At 52.7% G+C, this 15,517-nt stretch overlaps 1 protein-coding gene across 7 annotated transcripts in view; it reads right to left on the bottom strand.

The window, feature by feature from the left end:
• The window catches only part of CTIF (cap binding complex dependent translation initiation factor), a 301,312-nt gene that overhangs the window by 229,504 nt on the left and 56,291 nt on the right, over positions 1–15,517 (bottom strand). The window lies entirely within an intron of this gene.

Here is a 15,517-nt window from a genome sequence, read left to right as displayed (position 1 = left end):
GACACCTCCACTGTCCACGCTTGCTCCCAAAGCTCCCTCCCGATCCACCTGGAAGTTGGGAAGGCTAGAACCATTCTCACCACTAGGTCCCTTCCCACCAGGGACCCTCCCCCTTCCTCTGGACAGGCTCTAGGCCTGATGGGAAAGGGCTTCCAAGCTTGTCTGGTGTCCCTTCCATTGTCTGGAAATCAGTGCTCTCCACAGGGAAGCCTGTTCAGCAGAGGAAGCAGAGGCTGCACATGGCTTCACCACCAGAACTAGCAGAACAGTCTTCTACCCAACCAGCACCATTAGATACACAAAGACCCAAGTAACGTATGCACGGGGCTCTGAGACCACAAAGGGCTGCTGGCACCTAGAACAGTACTGTGGATAATAAAGGCAACATCCCAGTATTTTCAAAGGAACACTTGCATTTCAAAACCTTGGATTACTGAGAGCTTTTTTAGGACACAGTTATTCACCGATAATTAAGGGCTTGTTGCGTGTTTAACGGTAATGAAACCAAAACAGCACAAGGAATGTCCTGCTGGGTTCCGGAAATGCTGCTGAGACTGAATGCTGACTCCCTCCCACCCTCGCCAGGCTCCCGGGAGTCTGTGCGGACCATGGGGAGGAAGAACTCCCTGGGGAGACACACATTCTCCAGCTGGTCTCCCGACTCGGGTTTTGGCTTTCGGCTGCTGCATGAGACCCAGCCTCCCTTGGACCCCAGGCCAGCTGTAGCGGGTGTGCGCTGGGCTCCTGAGCTCAGTGGCCTTAGGGCTCATGGATTTGTCCACCTGCCCCAGAGGGAGGAGTCTGAGGTTTCAGGGTTGGGTGAGGGAACCCAGGTGCGGAGGCCTGGGTGGCAGTGAGTGTGCAGGTAGTTCGCTCAGATTGAAATAAGCATGCCTAGTGGTGCAGGGCCACAGGAGGGGGTGGGGGTGGGGATGTCCAACGCCCCTTCCTGCACCTGCCATTCAAGGCCTACAGTGGCCTTACATCCCTCCCACCACCAACATCCACCTGCTCCGATGGCTGCCTGTGCTTCCCTCCAGCCCCCTGGCCACTCTGCTCCTTGTCCCAGGTACAAGCCGTGTGTGGCAGGTAGACCTCCTAAGAGGGTCCTGAGTGTACGCCTTTCCCCCAGCTACTCAATCAAACATTAATCTAGGAACTCCTGGGAAGGGATTTTGCAAATATAATTAAACTCCAAATCAGCAGACTTGAAGAGAGGAAGAGTATTCAGGGGGGCCTGATCCAATCACACGAGCCCCCTAAATCCGGGGCTGGAGGTAGAGACAGCGTTGCTGGCCTGAAGCAGGAGGGGTGCGGGCAAGGATCCCGGGCGGCCTCTAGAGGCTGAGAGCAATGCCTGGTCAACGACCCACAAGGGAAAGGTGCTTCCGTCCTACAACTGCAGGAAGTAAGTTCTCCAACGACCAATGGGCTCGGGGTCAGGTTTCGCCCCCCAGAGCCTCCAGACCAGAACTCAGCCCAGCCGACACCTCGATTTCAGCCTCCTGCTATACCGAGCAGACTTTCAGAACTGTGAGACGATAAACGGGCATCGTTTAAAGCCACTCCATTTGTAGTTATTTGTTACATGGCAACAAACCACTAACACAGGATGCTTTTACTGCCTCTGTGCTTTTGCTCACACCGTGTCCCTCACCCAGAGTCACTTTCCCCTTGCCTCCACCTGCCAAATCTCGGGGTCCTATTACTCATGGAGTGCTAGAACCTTAGAGCCAACAGGCAATTAGCCCAACGGGCAATTAGCTCTAATAGCGGCCAGTGGGCAAAGGATGCACCCAGCCTCGGCCTAGGGGCATGGCTACGGCAACCCCTAATAGCAGGAAAGGCTAATGTGTACTGAGCCTGCATCATGGGCCAGGCACTCTCCTCCTTCGTCCACTTACCCCTCACCACAACTCTACGTAATCGATATAATTATACTCCTTAGAAGAGAAAACTGAGGTTCAGAGAGGTTAAGTAATTTGCCCAAGTTCTCACAGCAGAGCTCCAGGTCCAGTGACTCCCCATTGCCTCTTCATCCCACCTCCTGGCAGCCTGCTCAGGTCCTCAGGACATCTCGCCCTTCCTCAATGCCCTTTGAAAGCCCAGGGAATCCCTCAAGTGCTGTGTGTGTGTGTGTGTGTGTGTGTGTGTGTGTGTGTGTGTGTGTGTACGCGCACGCGCGCGCATGTCTTAACCCCCACTGGGCTGCAGGCTCTAGAGAGCTGGGCCCTGTGCCTAGCTCAGTGCAGGATCCTGGGCGGACGGACGGCCTCAGGGGGATGGGGTGATAAGGCTGGTGTCCGGAGAGGGCTGAAAAGGAGCCGCCTGCAGAAAAAAGCCAGTACCTAAGGCCACACCTATTATTCCTCGAAGACTTAAGATCTTATCACAGGCTTCTGGCACACATCACAGGTACAGGCAGAGGGCTGGCTTCTGTAGGAACTAGACAGGAGCGTTTCCAGGAGGCGCGGCCTGCAGCAGCAGTCTCTGTCCTGCTCTGCTGGGCGCTCCCAGGCTCTTGCGGGTCTGTCACGGGGCCACACCACCGTCCTGTCAGGGAGCCCAGGGGCAGAAATCACCCCTCACTGGCTCACTGAGGAAAGAGACCGGCATTGAGACACACTGCCACCCTGGAGAATTTTGGTGCCCAGAGAGAGAAGGAGCATGCCCCACACTGGTCACTTGCCTTGGAGGCCCCCTCCTACTCCAGTCACTGCTGCCCAGTCAGATTCAACATGTAGCCTGACAGCACCTCCCCTCAGCTGCCCTGAGCACCTTCAGCCCAGCCTCCTGACACACACCAGCAGTGCCTGCAGGAGCCCACCTGGCACCTGGAACCTGCATCCTAGAAGTGGGAGGAGCTAACAGCCCCTGGGGTAGCCCTGGACGGGGACAAACATTCCCTTATGGTCCTTCAGCTGGTCCCCGTGGATCGGGCCCGGCTGCCCACAGTGGCGACCAGATCCATAGTGCCCCTTTGCCAGCTCTCCCTCCTTCCGTGTTACTCTCCTCAGGGACTCCTGTTCTTGGGGTACTTCTGGGAACTCTGCTTTCTGAGGGGGACCCGGGCTAACATGTCACTTGGGCTCATCTCTACATCCTAGAATGAGCCCCAACCGGGGTTCAGGTCCCTCCTTCAGTAGAAAAGACCCAAGTTTTATCTCTTTAGCAGAGAAGAGGGAGGAGGGCAAGAGAGGGAGTGCAGCTACGTTATCCGTCTCCTTGGCGGTCGGTCAGGCACTCAATCCCCCGTTTCTATAGGGGTGAAATACATATAGCACAAAACGCACCACTGTGACCATTTTCAAGTGTACAACTCAGTAGCATTAAGTCCATTCACAATGTTGTGTGAACATCACCACTATCTATTTCCAGAACGTTTTCATCATTCCAAACAGAAGCCCTGCGCCCACCAAACAACCCCCCATCCCCCATCTCAGCCCCTGGCAACCACTCTGCTTTCTATCTCTTCTGAATTCGGCTCTTCAACGTACCTCATTTTGGTGGCATCATACAATATCTACACTTTTGTGATTGGCTGATTTCACTCATAATGTTTTCAAGATTCATGCATGGTGTAGAGCGCGTCACAATTTCACACCGTTTTATGGCTGAATAATACACTGTGTTACAATAATACACTGTATGTATGAACTACATCTTGTTTATCCATTCATCCATCAGTGGACATTCGGGTCGTTCCCACCTTTGGCTATTGTATTAATGCTGCTGTGAACATGGGTGTACAAGTATTTGTCTGAGTCCCTGTTTGCAATTCTTTGGGGTATAAGCTTAGAAGTTTCACCGCATTCTTAAGGTAAAAAGAGTGAGGAGGCACAGAGTAAACTTTCAGGCTGATGGAGACACAGGGAAATAAAGGGATGCTTTCCTCCAGGACTTGTTCTGCTCCCTTCCTGCCTGTGCTTTGGGGTCTCCTCCTGGCTCCGTTTCTCATTCACAGGAAGATCAGGATGGGAAACCCCCAAACAGCTGGGCTGCTGGCTAAGCTGAGAGCCAGCAAGAGGAGCTTATGTTTTAATGATCAGTGAAAGTGATAAGGGGGACGGGACCAGAGGAGGAAGAAAGAGAGGAGAAGGTGGAAGAGGAGAAGAGACACCTCCCCTGGCTGCAGCCATCCAGGATGCAGCATGCAGAGCTGAGTCCAGATCCCAGGAACACGCCCTGCAGCCTTCCTGGCCCCCCTCCTCGCCCCGCCCTGCCCCCATTCCCTGCCAGGTGACGGATGCCGAGGAACAAAAGGGCAGACAGCAGGAGTGGGAGAAGCGCTGAGGCCGCACTTTGCTGTAAAGGGCAGGCAGCCCAGAGCCTGCAGGAGGGAGGGCGGGGCCTGGGTGGGCACAGCTGAAGGACGGGCACGGAGGGGCTGGGGCTGCAGAGCGGTGTGGCTTCCTTGGGAAACCAGCACTCGGCAAAGGTGCTTCAGCTGACACCGCGGGCTCTGCCTGAGGTCAGGAATCTCGCTCCCCCCATCCTCTGGGCCTGCCCGCCTTGCATCCTTCGTGGGGCTCACAGCGCTACACCAGGGGCCAGAGGTCTGGAGGAAAAGGTAGGGCCCAGAGACAAGAAGCTGGAACTGTCCCAGCCCTCTCAGCATCCTTTCCCACCCGCCCAGTGACAAAAGGCATTAGCAGCGGCAAATGTAGCCAATCCCTTTAAGAACAGCCAGGCGTTAGAGGCGGCACCTCCTCCCCCAATCCGCAGGACCAATTCCATGACCTGCCAACCAGATGAGACTCCTCTGTTTCGCTGCCTGCTAGCTCTTTCCTGGGGAATCCATCATTCCGGGCCCTGAAAGGGCAGCCCCACGCCCCTCACCCTTCCTCGGACCCTTTCCCCTCAGGCCCTCAGCACACAGCTCAGCTGGGACCTCAGAGAGGAAGCCCAGGGCTCATTTTTCGGCTTTCCGTAAGGGGCCCGGCCACCTGGCCCACAGGCCGGCTGCGGGGAGCTGTGCAGTGCAATAGGGGGCTCGCTCTGGGCTCCTGAGCTCAGTGGCCTGGGAACTCATGGGTCTGTCCATCCAGCCCAGCAGAACAGCAACTCCGCAGATGGATACAGGCACATCTGAGCTGTAGGTGGGCGGCAGGGCCCCGCCAGTCAGCGGCGCTCCCCTGGTGCTGAATCGCATCCACCCACCACATCTCCACCAGCACGGCCTCGCTCCCCCAGCCCGGACCCCCTCCAGCAGTCGCTCCTGGTCACACACAAGGCCCGCCCTTCTCCCCTTCCCTTCCCAACACAGTGCTGGCAACTGCCACCTACACCCAGAGCCTGCAGGAGGGCTCTCTCCTTTGTGTCAGGCAGCCCCCAGGGCAGGACAGGGCTGGGCCAGGCCTCCCGCTTGAGTGTGGGAGGAGAGAGGCCAGCTGCCACGGGAGGAGGACACCGACAGCCCTCCCTGAGGAAGCCACGGGAACCCCCTTCACAAGGTCCTGCAGCCAACCTTCCCCTCTGAGTTTGGCCCATGCCTCACCTCCTGCATCAACAGGACTCAGGCAGAATGCCTTTCCCCCAAGCCTGCAGCCCTCAGGCTCGGCCACTCGTGTCCGTGCTGGCCTGGGCACTCTGGGCCACGATGGTGTTCGCCAAAGAAAGCAGGGGGATTCAGGGGAAGGCTCTGTGTACAGGAGCCTCAGGCCCCCAACCACCAGAAGTAGAAAAGTTTAGAAACACTCCGAGCTGGAGGCGACCTCACAAATCAGCATCATTTACCATCTCAGGAGTCAGGACACCAGGTGTCCTCTACATGTCTGACACTGGTGTAACCCTTGTTACTCAAACATCAGAAGGGGGCTTCCCTGGTGGCGCAGTGGTTGAGAGTCCACCTGCCGATGCAGGGGACACGGGTTCGTGCCCCGGTCCGGGAGGATCCCACATGCCGCGGAGCAGCTGGGCCCGTGAGCCATGGCCGCTGAGCTTGCGCGTCCGGAGCCTGTGCTCCGCAACGGGAGAGGCCACAACAGTGAGAGGCCCACGTACCGCAAAAAAAAAAAAACATGAGACGGGGGTTAGCTAGGGCGGCGCTTTTCAAACTGCAGGTCTCGGCGGTTTAGCGGCTGCAAAATAAACTTAGTGTAAGGCAAACTCATGATCTCAGCATTAAAATTATACAACTAAGTTGAAAATTCCAGTGAGTAACACACATTGTAAGTGGAACTATTGTTTCATGGAACTTTTGTCTCATCTAAATACACCATGGAAATGTATTTCTTTCTGTGAGGCGTGGTCAAAAGAGTTTATGAAAAGGGGGCCAGAGCAGTGCTTCCCAAACTTTCCTGTGTGCAGCGATCACACACAATCTTGTTAAAATGCAGATTCGGATTCAGTGGATCCCGGGTGGGGCCTGAGAGGCTGCATTTCTAACAAGCTCTCAGCTGGTGATGTTGCTGCTGGTCAGGGGACCTGGCTTGGAATAGCCAAGATCTAGAAAACCTGTCACATCCCTTCTATCCATTATTCAGCTCTTCCACCCTGGCTGGAATATGGCTGGATTCTCCATCCTGATCCCCTGGCCTGCTGGCCAGCTCCCTGGGAGAGGGGCAGTTTCTCTCATGGCCCACTTAGGGCCAGGCAGGACCTCAACAGGCTGAATTAGTATTTATTTGTGGACCCTGGGATCACCCACCTCCACCCTGGGCTCTCGGCACCAGGAACACATAACAGCACCTGCTTAGAGTCCCACAGGGCCAAGCTGTGGGTCCAGACATACCCAAATGCTCTCAACAAGCTGGAGGGGCTTCTGAGATCTAAGCCTCTTGACCTCAGTGGATCTTAGAGAATCCAGCCCCTTTACTGAGCAGATGAGGACACTGGAGCCCAGAGAAGGGCGGGCCTGCTGGGAGCCACTCAGATGCCTATGGATACAGCCCACCTGTAATGCAGGTCCCCAAGCCCCAGAGAGTCTGCCATCCCCAGAGACCCCCTGCTCAGCTGAGTCACCTCTCCCCTCCCCCAGCGACTGCCAACGTCTTTGGACCCCAAGTGCAGTTCCGCGTTACAGTCATTAACATCAGACAGTTATTCCTAAATAACAGACAACCCCCAAATCATTGCATCATTTTCACACCCTATTGAACCCTCACTCCATGCAGGGCCCTGGGCCAAGCCCTGTGGACCTTGCAGAGTTTCCATGGAGAGACCAATGGGCCCGGGCCTTGCCGCTCTCTCCCCAGAGCAGCCTCTAGGAGTAACTGAGGAGCTGGACTGGTTTTCACAGTGAGGGCTCAGGCCACTGGGACCCAAGAAGACAGGAGAGATGCTGTGAACCCTTCTCTCCTCAGCATGCCCACCGCGGTAGCACCTGGAGAGGCACCTGAGAAGGGGGGCACGGGGAGAGGGACCCATAGCAGTCCATGCACAGGACACACTCCATCAGATTCCAGGCTCCCGACTGGGACTTCCTCTGGAGAAAACACCCTGAAACAGTCACTCCCCCGACCCTGCAGAGGCCTCCGCGCCAGCAGACGAGCCTGGACCAATGGGCAGAAGGGCATCGAGGGTGGGCTCTTGAGGTCCAGCCCTTGCATTATCCCTGGACCTTCCTGCCGTCCATATCTGCCCTCCCCTCCAGCCCCGGGGTCACCAGGAGCCTCCACCGGGCTCCAGGGCCAGACTCCCCAGCCGCTCCCCTGGCTGAGCACAGACTGCTTCCTGACACCTTCACGCCCCCCCTTGCGCTGTCACCCAACTCTTATCCTGCTCTTGAATTTTTTATGGGTTTTTATCTTGTCTTGACAAGACTTCATGGTCTTTCGGGGCCCCACTTCATCCGATACCTCTCACCGTCCCAAGCCCTGACAGCAGACGGGCCTCCGGCTCCCCAGACCCCTCCCTCCCAGTCCAGCATACTCCTTCCCTGGGAGTGGGCCTCCCAGCTCCCCTGCGCACTGCTGCAGGGCCCAGGCTCCCCGCCAGTCCCCTCCCAGCTCTTAGAACATTACAGCCAAGGGTGCTGGGGGTGGACCTGTCCCATCCCCCGCTCCACCAGCCTCCAGGGTCACCTGGTCCCAGAACCAAGACTCCAACTTCTTCCCACCACATTCTAGAGCTTCTTCCTTAAGGTAATTTACCTCAACAGGTACTGAGCATCTGCTGTATGTCGTGCCCCACAGGCTCGAGGGGGCAAGGAAGTCACAGGCCTCAGGGTCACTGGCTGGCCAGCCCCATCCTTGGCTGGGGTCAGGCCGCTTCCTCCCAGCCTCCTACTCCTAAGATAGGGAAATGTGATGATTCTGGGTACCAATGCTGGCTAAACCAAGCTCTGTAACCTTGGGCAGGCCATTTCCTCATCTTTAAAGTAGTCTGATGATAAAAGTACCATCTCATAAAATGTTGGGAGGATTAAGTGAAAACGCGTGAGAAGTGGAGCGTGTGGGCCCCGCCACCGGCCTTGAAAAGCTTCTGAGTTGACGGACAGAGTGGAAACTCACTCGGAGAACGCCGGAAACAGAGCCCAGGGGTGTCCTGCTCTGAACCCGGCGATGCACCTGGGAGAGCACCTCAGGTGAAGGCCACAGAGCTCCTCCAAGCCCGGTGGCCCAGCACCCAGGCCTTCCTTCTCAGGTGACACTCTCCCTCCAGTGTCTCCCTCGGGGTAACCAGGGTCCCCAGTCATCTTGCTCCCTCCTGGCAACAGCTTCCTGAGCCAACCCAGCTGGAGCGGTGACAGTACCAAGTGGTTTCAGAGACACTGGCGGGGGTCTCGGAAGCCTGTCCCTTGGGGAGCTGTGACCCTGCGGGCCTGTCTCACAGCTGGGAAGGCAGAGCAGGCTCTGAGAACTGCATCCCTTCCCTCTCCCCTCCCATTCTCCAGGACCCCTCGATCAAGCCCACCTCTGGGCCACCCTGCCTACCCCAGCTCACCGTGACCTTGTCCCTCAGAACACCCACAGGAGCTGCTCACTGGGCCCTTCAGCCTCTGTCCCCTGCCACCTTGGATGACCAACTCTTCCCGCACAGGAGCATAAACACAAAGCAGAGACTGCAAATGCTCATTAGGGGCCATGTCAGGACCACAGTGTATTTCGTTTGGTCTGTCCTGTATTTTTTAAATATTCAAGCCAATTTTATAAACCAAAAGATATCACGTAAAAATCCACATTTCTGATTTTCTTGAAAGACTGTGAGATTCAGCAATATTGGCCTGCCTCCCAACATTACAAGCGACAGCTAGAGCTAAGCAGGGCTGAGCCCTTCAGACAGGGCACGTGATCACCAGTTCTCCACAGACCCCAATGCTCCCTAATGTCTCCCCACGGCCTACAGCCATCACTCTCACGCGGCTGCACTCACTCACATGTTACCTGCCTGGCCCTCACAGACATCCGCGTTTGAGACCCCCCCACTACAAGAAAGAAACTGTAGGTGGTCTTATGACCACAAAAATGAAGAGAGTCCCTAAGAACTTGGAAATCAAGAACAAGGACTGTCCCCTGGGAGTTACAATGTGAAATCAGTACATGACAGTCCAAAATAGAAATATGCAAGGTCACTGCAAAGAGGGAGGTTTCCGGACCAGCAGGACACTACCCTAACCTGGTTGAAGACAGGCCACAGAGCTATTATAGGGAGATTGTGTCACCCTGCAGGGATTGCAATGACAGAAGGCAGTGTACCCCCAAACTCTGTCCAGGGAAAGGGGTGCGCCTCCTGGGTGTCTTGAGGGAGGTCCGGGCAAAAGGACAGGGCTGTCCCACTGCTCCCTATGATGCCTCCACCACACTCCAGCTCAGCCCTGAAGTGGTCTGAGGGGCTGCCTCCTTCCTCAGCTGAACTACAGGCTCTTAGAGGCCGAGGACGTGTCTGCTCATCCCCCTGTGCCCTGGGAGCCAGACCTGAACCCACTGTAGACTTTCAGTTCATCATTGAGTATTTGATGCTGGATTTCCAGAAATGAGAAAATGGACAGCAGGTAACTGCTGCTCTGTCCCTTTGGTATTAACACACAGGCAGCTGCTGGCTGCTGGCAGGAGAGACGGGTGGCGCGTTAGCAGTGGAATCAGCTGGTACAGTAGCTGGGGGTGGACCCCTGTTGGGCTGAGTAGCCTGCATGCATCACACACAATGCTTGAGGCCCACTGGACAGCAACCACAGGAACCTCGAACTCGATCCGGTGCCCAGGCTCTTATCACTCTCCCTGCATTCCTCCAGGAACCACAGGCAGAACTGAACAGCAAGAGCCCAGGAGTGTAAAAACCACAGAGAATGGAAGACCAGACCCCTGGTTCCTGGAGTGGCCTCCAGGTCCGGAGCCAGCACACCCATGCTGCCCCTGACTTTGTTTGGAGGACGCCCAAGAGGGCTGCTCAGGGCCAGCTGCCTTTGACCTTTACTGAAGCAAGGAGGCAAACCATCAATACTGTATTCCCCACAGATCGCTGGTTTCCAAACTACTTTCCTCTAATACCATACTTATCTTTCAAATTAAATTATACACGGCTGAGGGGCTTCCCTGGTGGCACAGTGGTTGAGCGTCCGCCTGCCGATGCAGGGGACACCGGTTCGTGCCCCGGTCCGGGAGGATCCCACATGCCGCGGAACGGCTGGGCCCGTGAGCCATGGCCGCTGGGCCTGCGCGCCCGGAGCCTGTGCTCCACAACGGGAGACGCCACAACAGTGAGAGGCCCGCGTACCACAAAGATAAATTAATTAATTAATTAAAAAAAAAATTAAATTATACACGGCTGCCCAGCTGCCCCGATATAGAAAAGATAACAGCCAGCATTTATTGAGCATTTACTATGTGCCAAACCCTGTGTTAAATGCTTGTCACATATTACTTTAATCCTCAAGACAATCCTATAATGTAGGCACCTTTTTGTCCCCACTGTACAAATTAGGAAACCGCGGCAGACAGGAATTGCCCAAGGTCATCTGGTAAGAGGCTGACTGAGTCAGGACTTGAACCCAAACAGAGGGGCTCCAAGATACGGTTACTCTGATTAAACAAAAGCCAGGAGCCCAGAACTCCACCCACTCAACGTGCCCATCCTTGCACAACATCCCCCGTGAGATGCTGTTCCCCATGGTCACTTCTGAAGTGGGCCCTGAACTGTTCCAGGTCAAGGCTTTGTGCCTTTCACAGGATAAGAGAGTAAGCTACCATCAGATATGAACCATTGAATCAGATCTGAAATTATCTGTCCAGGCTTGGGAGGGGGCTCTGGGCCTCCTGCCCTTGGGTCTGCGCAGCCCAGCACCATCCTGCCAGTCGCCTCTCAATCACCCTGTGCATGACAGAGACAAGTGTGCGTCACCACTTCCCTCTTACACATGGGGACCCTGGAGCAATGTGCCTGTGCCTTAGCGACAGGAAGGACTGCAACCCAGGTGTCCTGACTCCAGCCCTGGGTGTCTCCCCAGGACCAGTAGCAGCTCAGAGTCCCACTGCTTTGTGGCACGAGCCAATAAATCACTGACTGTTCCCACCAGCTTGTGCTGTGATGGGGCAGAAGCTGAGGGATGAAGAGGAAAGGGACTGGATGGAAGGGATGAAAGTCCTACGTGATACAGGGACTTCTTCTGGAGAGAGGGGGTGGGAAAGCCAAGCTCTGCAGACCACAGACATCTGCTGGCTACGGCTGTTACCTTGTAGAACATGGAGCCCAACTACTGAGATCTCGGCAACGACAGCCACACCAGAGGTGAGGGCTGCTGGCCACGGCCATGTTGAAGGCTCAGGTACAGGAGTTTTCCTGGGGTTGGTTTCCCCCAAGTATTTTCTCTCTGGGACACGTTGAGGTCACATAATTAGGGAAATAGGCAGCCAGGAAATCTGACCTCCAGATCACTCCCATTGGAACCCACTAGAGTGTGTGTTCTCGTGGACGTGATCATTTTGTCTCTCCCATCAATATACTTCCAGGGCCCCGCACAAAGTAGGATTCCACAAAAGATGGATGGAAGGACTGTGGGCTCCCGGTGAGAGGGCCACTGTGACCTAGGAGCTCTCCCTGGGGGCTAGAGTGGGGCAGCTGCAGCAAGGACTCCCGGACACAGCCAGATGCCTTGCAAAGAGGAGAGAACCCACCTGGCGGCAGGTCCCAGATGGCTGCTCTTATTAGGCCATCACAGTCATTGGGCTCTATTTCCCATTAGCCCTGCAGTTAATTTCCCTCACTAGAGTGTGGTAGCAGCAGATCACCTCTTTACGGGCACACAGCAGGAGCAGTCTGTAGCCAGTTACAGCCACAGGGAACAGGCTGAGTGGTTAACTGGTAGATAATTAACCGAGAAATTCCCCACAGCCCTCTGCAAACTCTGCTGAGATGGGAGAAGGGGATCTGCAAAGCCAGAAAAGGGCCTCCACTGGCTCAACAGTCAACGGATTTCACTCCAGAATCCTGGGAGCTTAGAAGTAGAAAGGCCCTTACAAATCACTGAGTCAACTGTGGGTGAGGATGTGGAGAAACTAGAACCCTCATATGCTGATGGTGGGAATGAAAAATGATGCAGCTGCTTTGGACAACAGTCTGGTAGCTCCTCATATGATTACACATAGGGTTAATATAAGATCCAACAATCCTATTCCTAGATATATATATATATATACACACACACACACACACACACACACACACATATAACCAAGAGAAGTGAAAATACGTCTCCGTACAAAAACTTGTATGTAAATGTTTTTATTATTATTTTATTTATTTATTTATTTTTAACTTTTGGTTGCATTGGGTCTTCATTGCTGCATGCAGGCTTTCTCTAGTTGCGGCGAGCGGGGTCTACTCTTTGTTATGGTGTATGGGCTTCTCATTGCGGTGGCTTCTCTTGTTGCAAAGCATAGGCTCTAGGCACATGGGCTTCAGTAGTTGTGGCACGTGGGCTCAGTAGTTGTGGCTGGCGGGCTCTAGAGTGCAGGCTCAGTAGTTGTGGAGCATGGGCCTAGTTGCTCCGTGGCATGTGGGATATTCCTGGACCAGGGCTCGAACCCATGTCACCTGCTTTGTCAGGCGGATTCTTAACCACTGTGCCACCAGGGAAGTCTAGTACTATTACTAATAATAGCAAAAACATGGAAACAACCCAAATGTCTGACAACTGATGAACAGATAAACAAAATGTGGTATATTCAGGCAATGGAATATTATTCGGTCATAAAAAAGAATGCAGTCCTGATACATGCTACAGTGTGGATGAACCTTAAAAACATTGTGCTAAGTGAAAGGCACAAAAGACCGTAGATTACACAATTCCATTCTTATGAAATGTCCAGAATATGGAAATCTATAGGGACAGAAAGTAGATCAGTGGGTGATTAGGGTACCCTCTAATGTGCGGGTGAGGGGATGGAATAGGTGGGCAGGAGGGCAATAGTTAAAGGCTATGGGGTTTCTTACTGAGGTGATGAAAGTGTTCTAAAATTGACTGTGGTTGTCCATATCTGTGATTATACAGAGAAGCATTTAATTGTAGACTTTAAATAGGTGAACTGTATGGTATGTGAATTATATCTCAATAAAGTCTCTTAAAAAACTAGTGTATTTACACAAGTTGGTCCCAAGATAATTGCCTTGGGTTCGAATCTCTGGCTGAGTAGCTTAGAGACCTACCCAGAGAAAACTATAGCTGTGAGAATCAACTAAGACTATAAGTGAATAAAAGAATTTCAACAAAAAGCCTAAAAAACTGAGTCCAGATTCCCCCTAAATCTGACAGAAATGTTTGCAGCTTCCCTAGAAGGGATTCTGCTGCTTCACCAAAGATAGAATGCATCTCCTGGTGCAGCTCCATTCATCTATCCATTCATCCATCCATCCACCCATCCATCCACTCCATCCACCCACCCACCTATCCATCCATTCACCCATCCCTTCATCCATTTATCCATCCACTCATTCATCTATCTGTCCCTCCATCCATCCCTCCATCCATTTATTCATCCATTCATCCATTTAACCATCCATCTATCCATCCATCCATCCAACCATCCAACCATCCATCCATCCATCCCTCCATCCATTTATCTGTCCATCCATCCTTCCATCCATCCATTCATTTAATAAGTACCTACTCAAGTTTGATTTTAGGTGTTAGGATCAAACAGGAAAGTAACCAGGCAATTGATATCATGAGTTAAGTGTTGTGGGCCGCAGAGGTGCAGCACCAACACATGGGATGAATGCTATTTTTATTAGTTTGTTCTAACTGACCAAAAAATGCAAATAAAACTACTAGACATTAAAACCAGGAGAAACCTTAGAAAGCCAAGTCGTCAATTCTAAGAGCCACCATTATTTTATAAGCCACAAAGAAAAAAATGCTGCCAATTCAACTATGACATAATGCCTTAATGACAAGCCTGCACGCAGACAAATTGGTCACATGAGCCTCACATAGCTTTGCAGTGGTTTCATCTCTTCTGAGGGATTTGGAAATTCCTCCTGCCTTTGGTGGCATGAGACTGATAATTCCTGCTGTTTTACAAGAAAGTATGAAATTGCAGTTCTTCCCCCAACAACAAATATTTGTTTTTCTAATATCAAATCAATGCCCCACTACTGCTTGCATGTCCCTCTCTGTACACAGTAACATTTGGTATCAGTAATAAATTATAGTGAGATCTTTTGGAAGACATTTTGAGTGCCAATCCACTTAACAGGTGGATGACCAACGACACACCCAATTCAACTGAGGTCATGACAGTCTGAACAGCAGGACCACGTTCACGCCTGCTCAGGCAATGACAGCTATGCCACGTGACACACCTGCCATGTGGCTAGCAGCCATCAATAGTAAGATGTACCCTGATTTCAGAGATATTAACATGTGGGGGGGAAATCATGTCTCCTAGAAGCAATGAAATGGTCAAGTCATTCCCTCATATTACAGATCAGGAAACACGAGCACTGTGACATGACACATCCCGAATCATGGAGCCAGGACTAAAACCCTTATTAGTTGAGATTTGTGCCAGTGTGTTTCCTTTTTACTCCCTCAGGCCCCCTCCAGGAGACTGTCATCTCTAAGCTTCTCTTACATTTTCTTGCTTAAAAAAACCCAAAACATGCAACTAGAGATTATCATACTAAGGGAAGTCAGAAAGAGAAAGACAAATACCATATGATATCACTTATATGTGGAATCTAAAATATGGCACAAGTGAACCTACCTACAAAACAGAAACAGACACATAGACATAGAGAACAGACTTGTGGTTGCCAAGGGGGAGGGGGGAGGGAGAGGGATGGACTGGGACTTCGCGGTGGTAGATGCAAACTATTACATTTAGAATGGATAAATGACAAGGTCCTAATGTATAGTACAGGGAACTATATTCAATATCCTGTGATAAACCATAATGGAAAGGAATGTAAATATATATATATGTGTGTGTTCAACTGAGTCACTTTCCTGTACAGCAGAGACTGGCACAACATTGTAAATCAACTCTACTTCAATAAAAAACAACAACAACAACGAAAAAAAAAAGCAAACAGTCTTTTAGAGCATACCCAACAATAAGATGAACATATCTGTACAAAC

The sequence above is a fragment of the Globicephala melas genome, chromosome 13, assembly GCF_963455315.2.
Source record: "Globicephala melas chromosome 13, mGloMel1.2, whole genome shotgun sequence".
NCBI classification, from domain to species: Eukaryota; Metazoa; Chordata; class Mammalia; order Artiodactyla; family Delphinidae; genus Globicephala; species Globicephala melas.
This window is presented reverse-complemented; position numbering and strand designations above follow the sequence as displayed.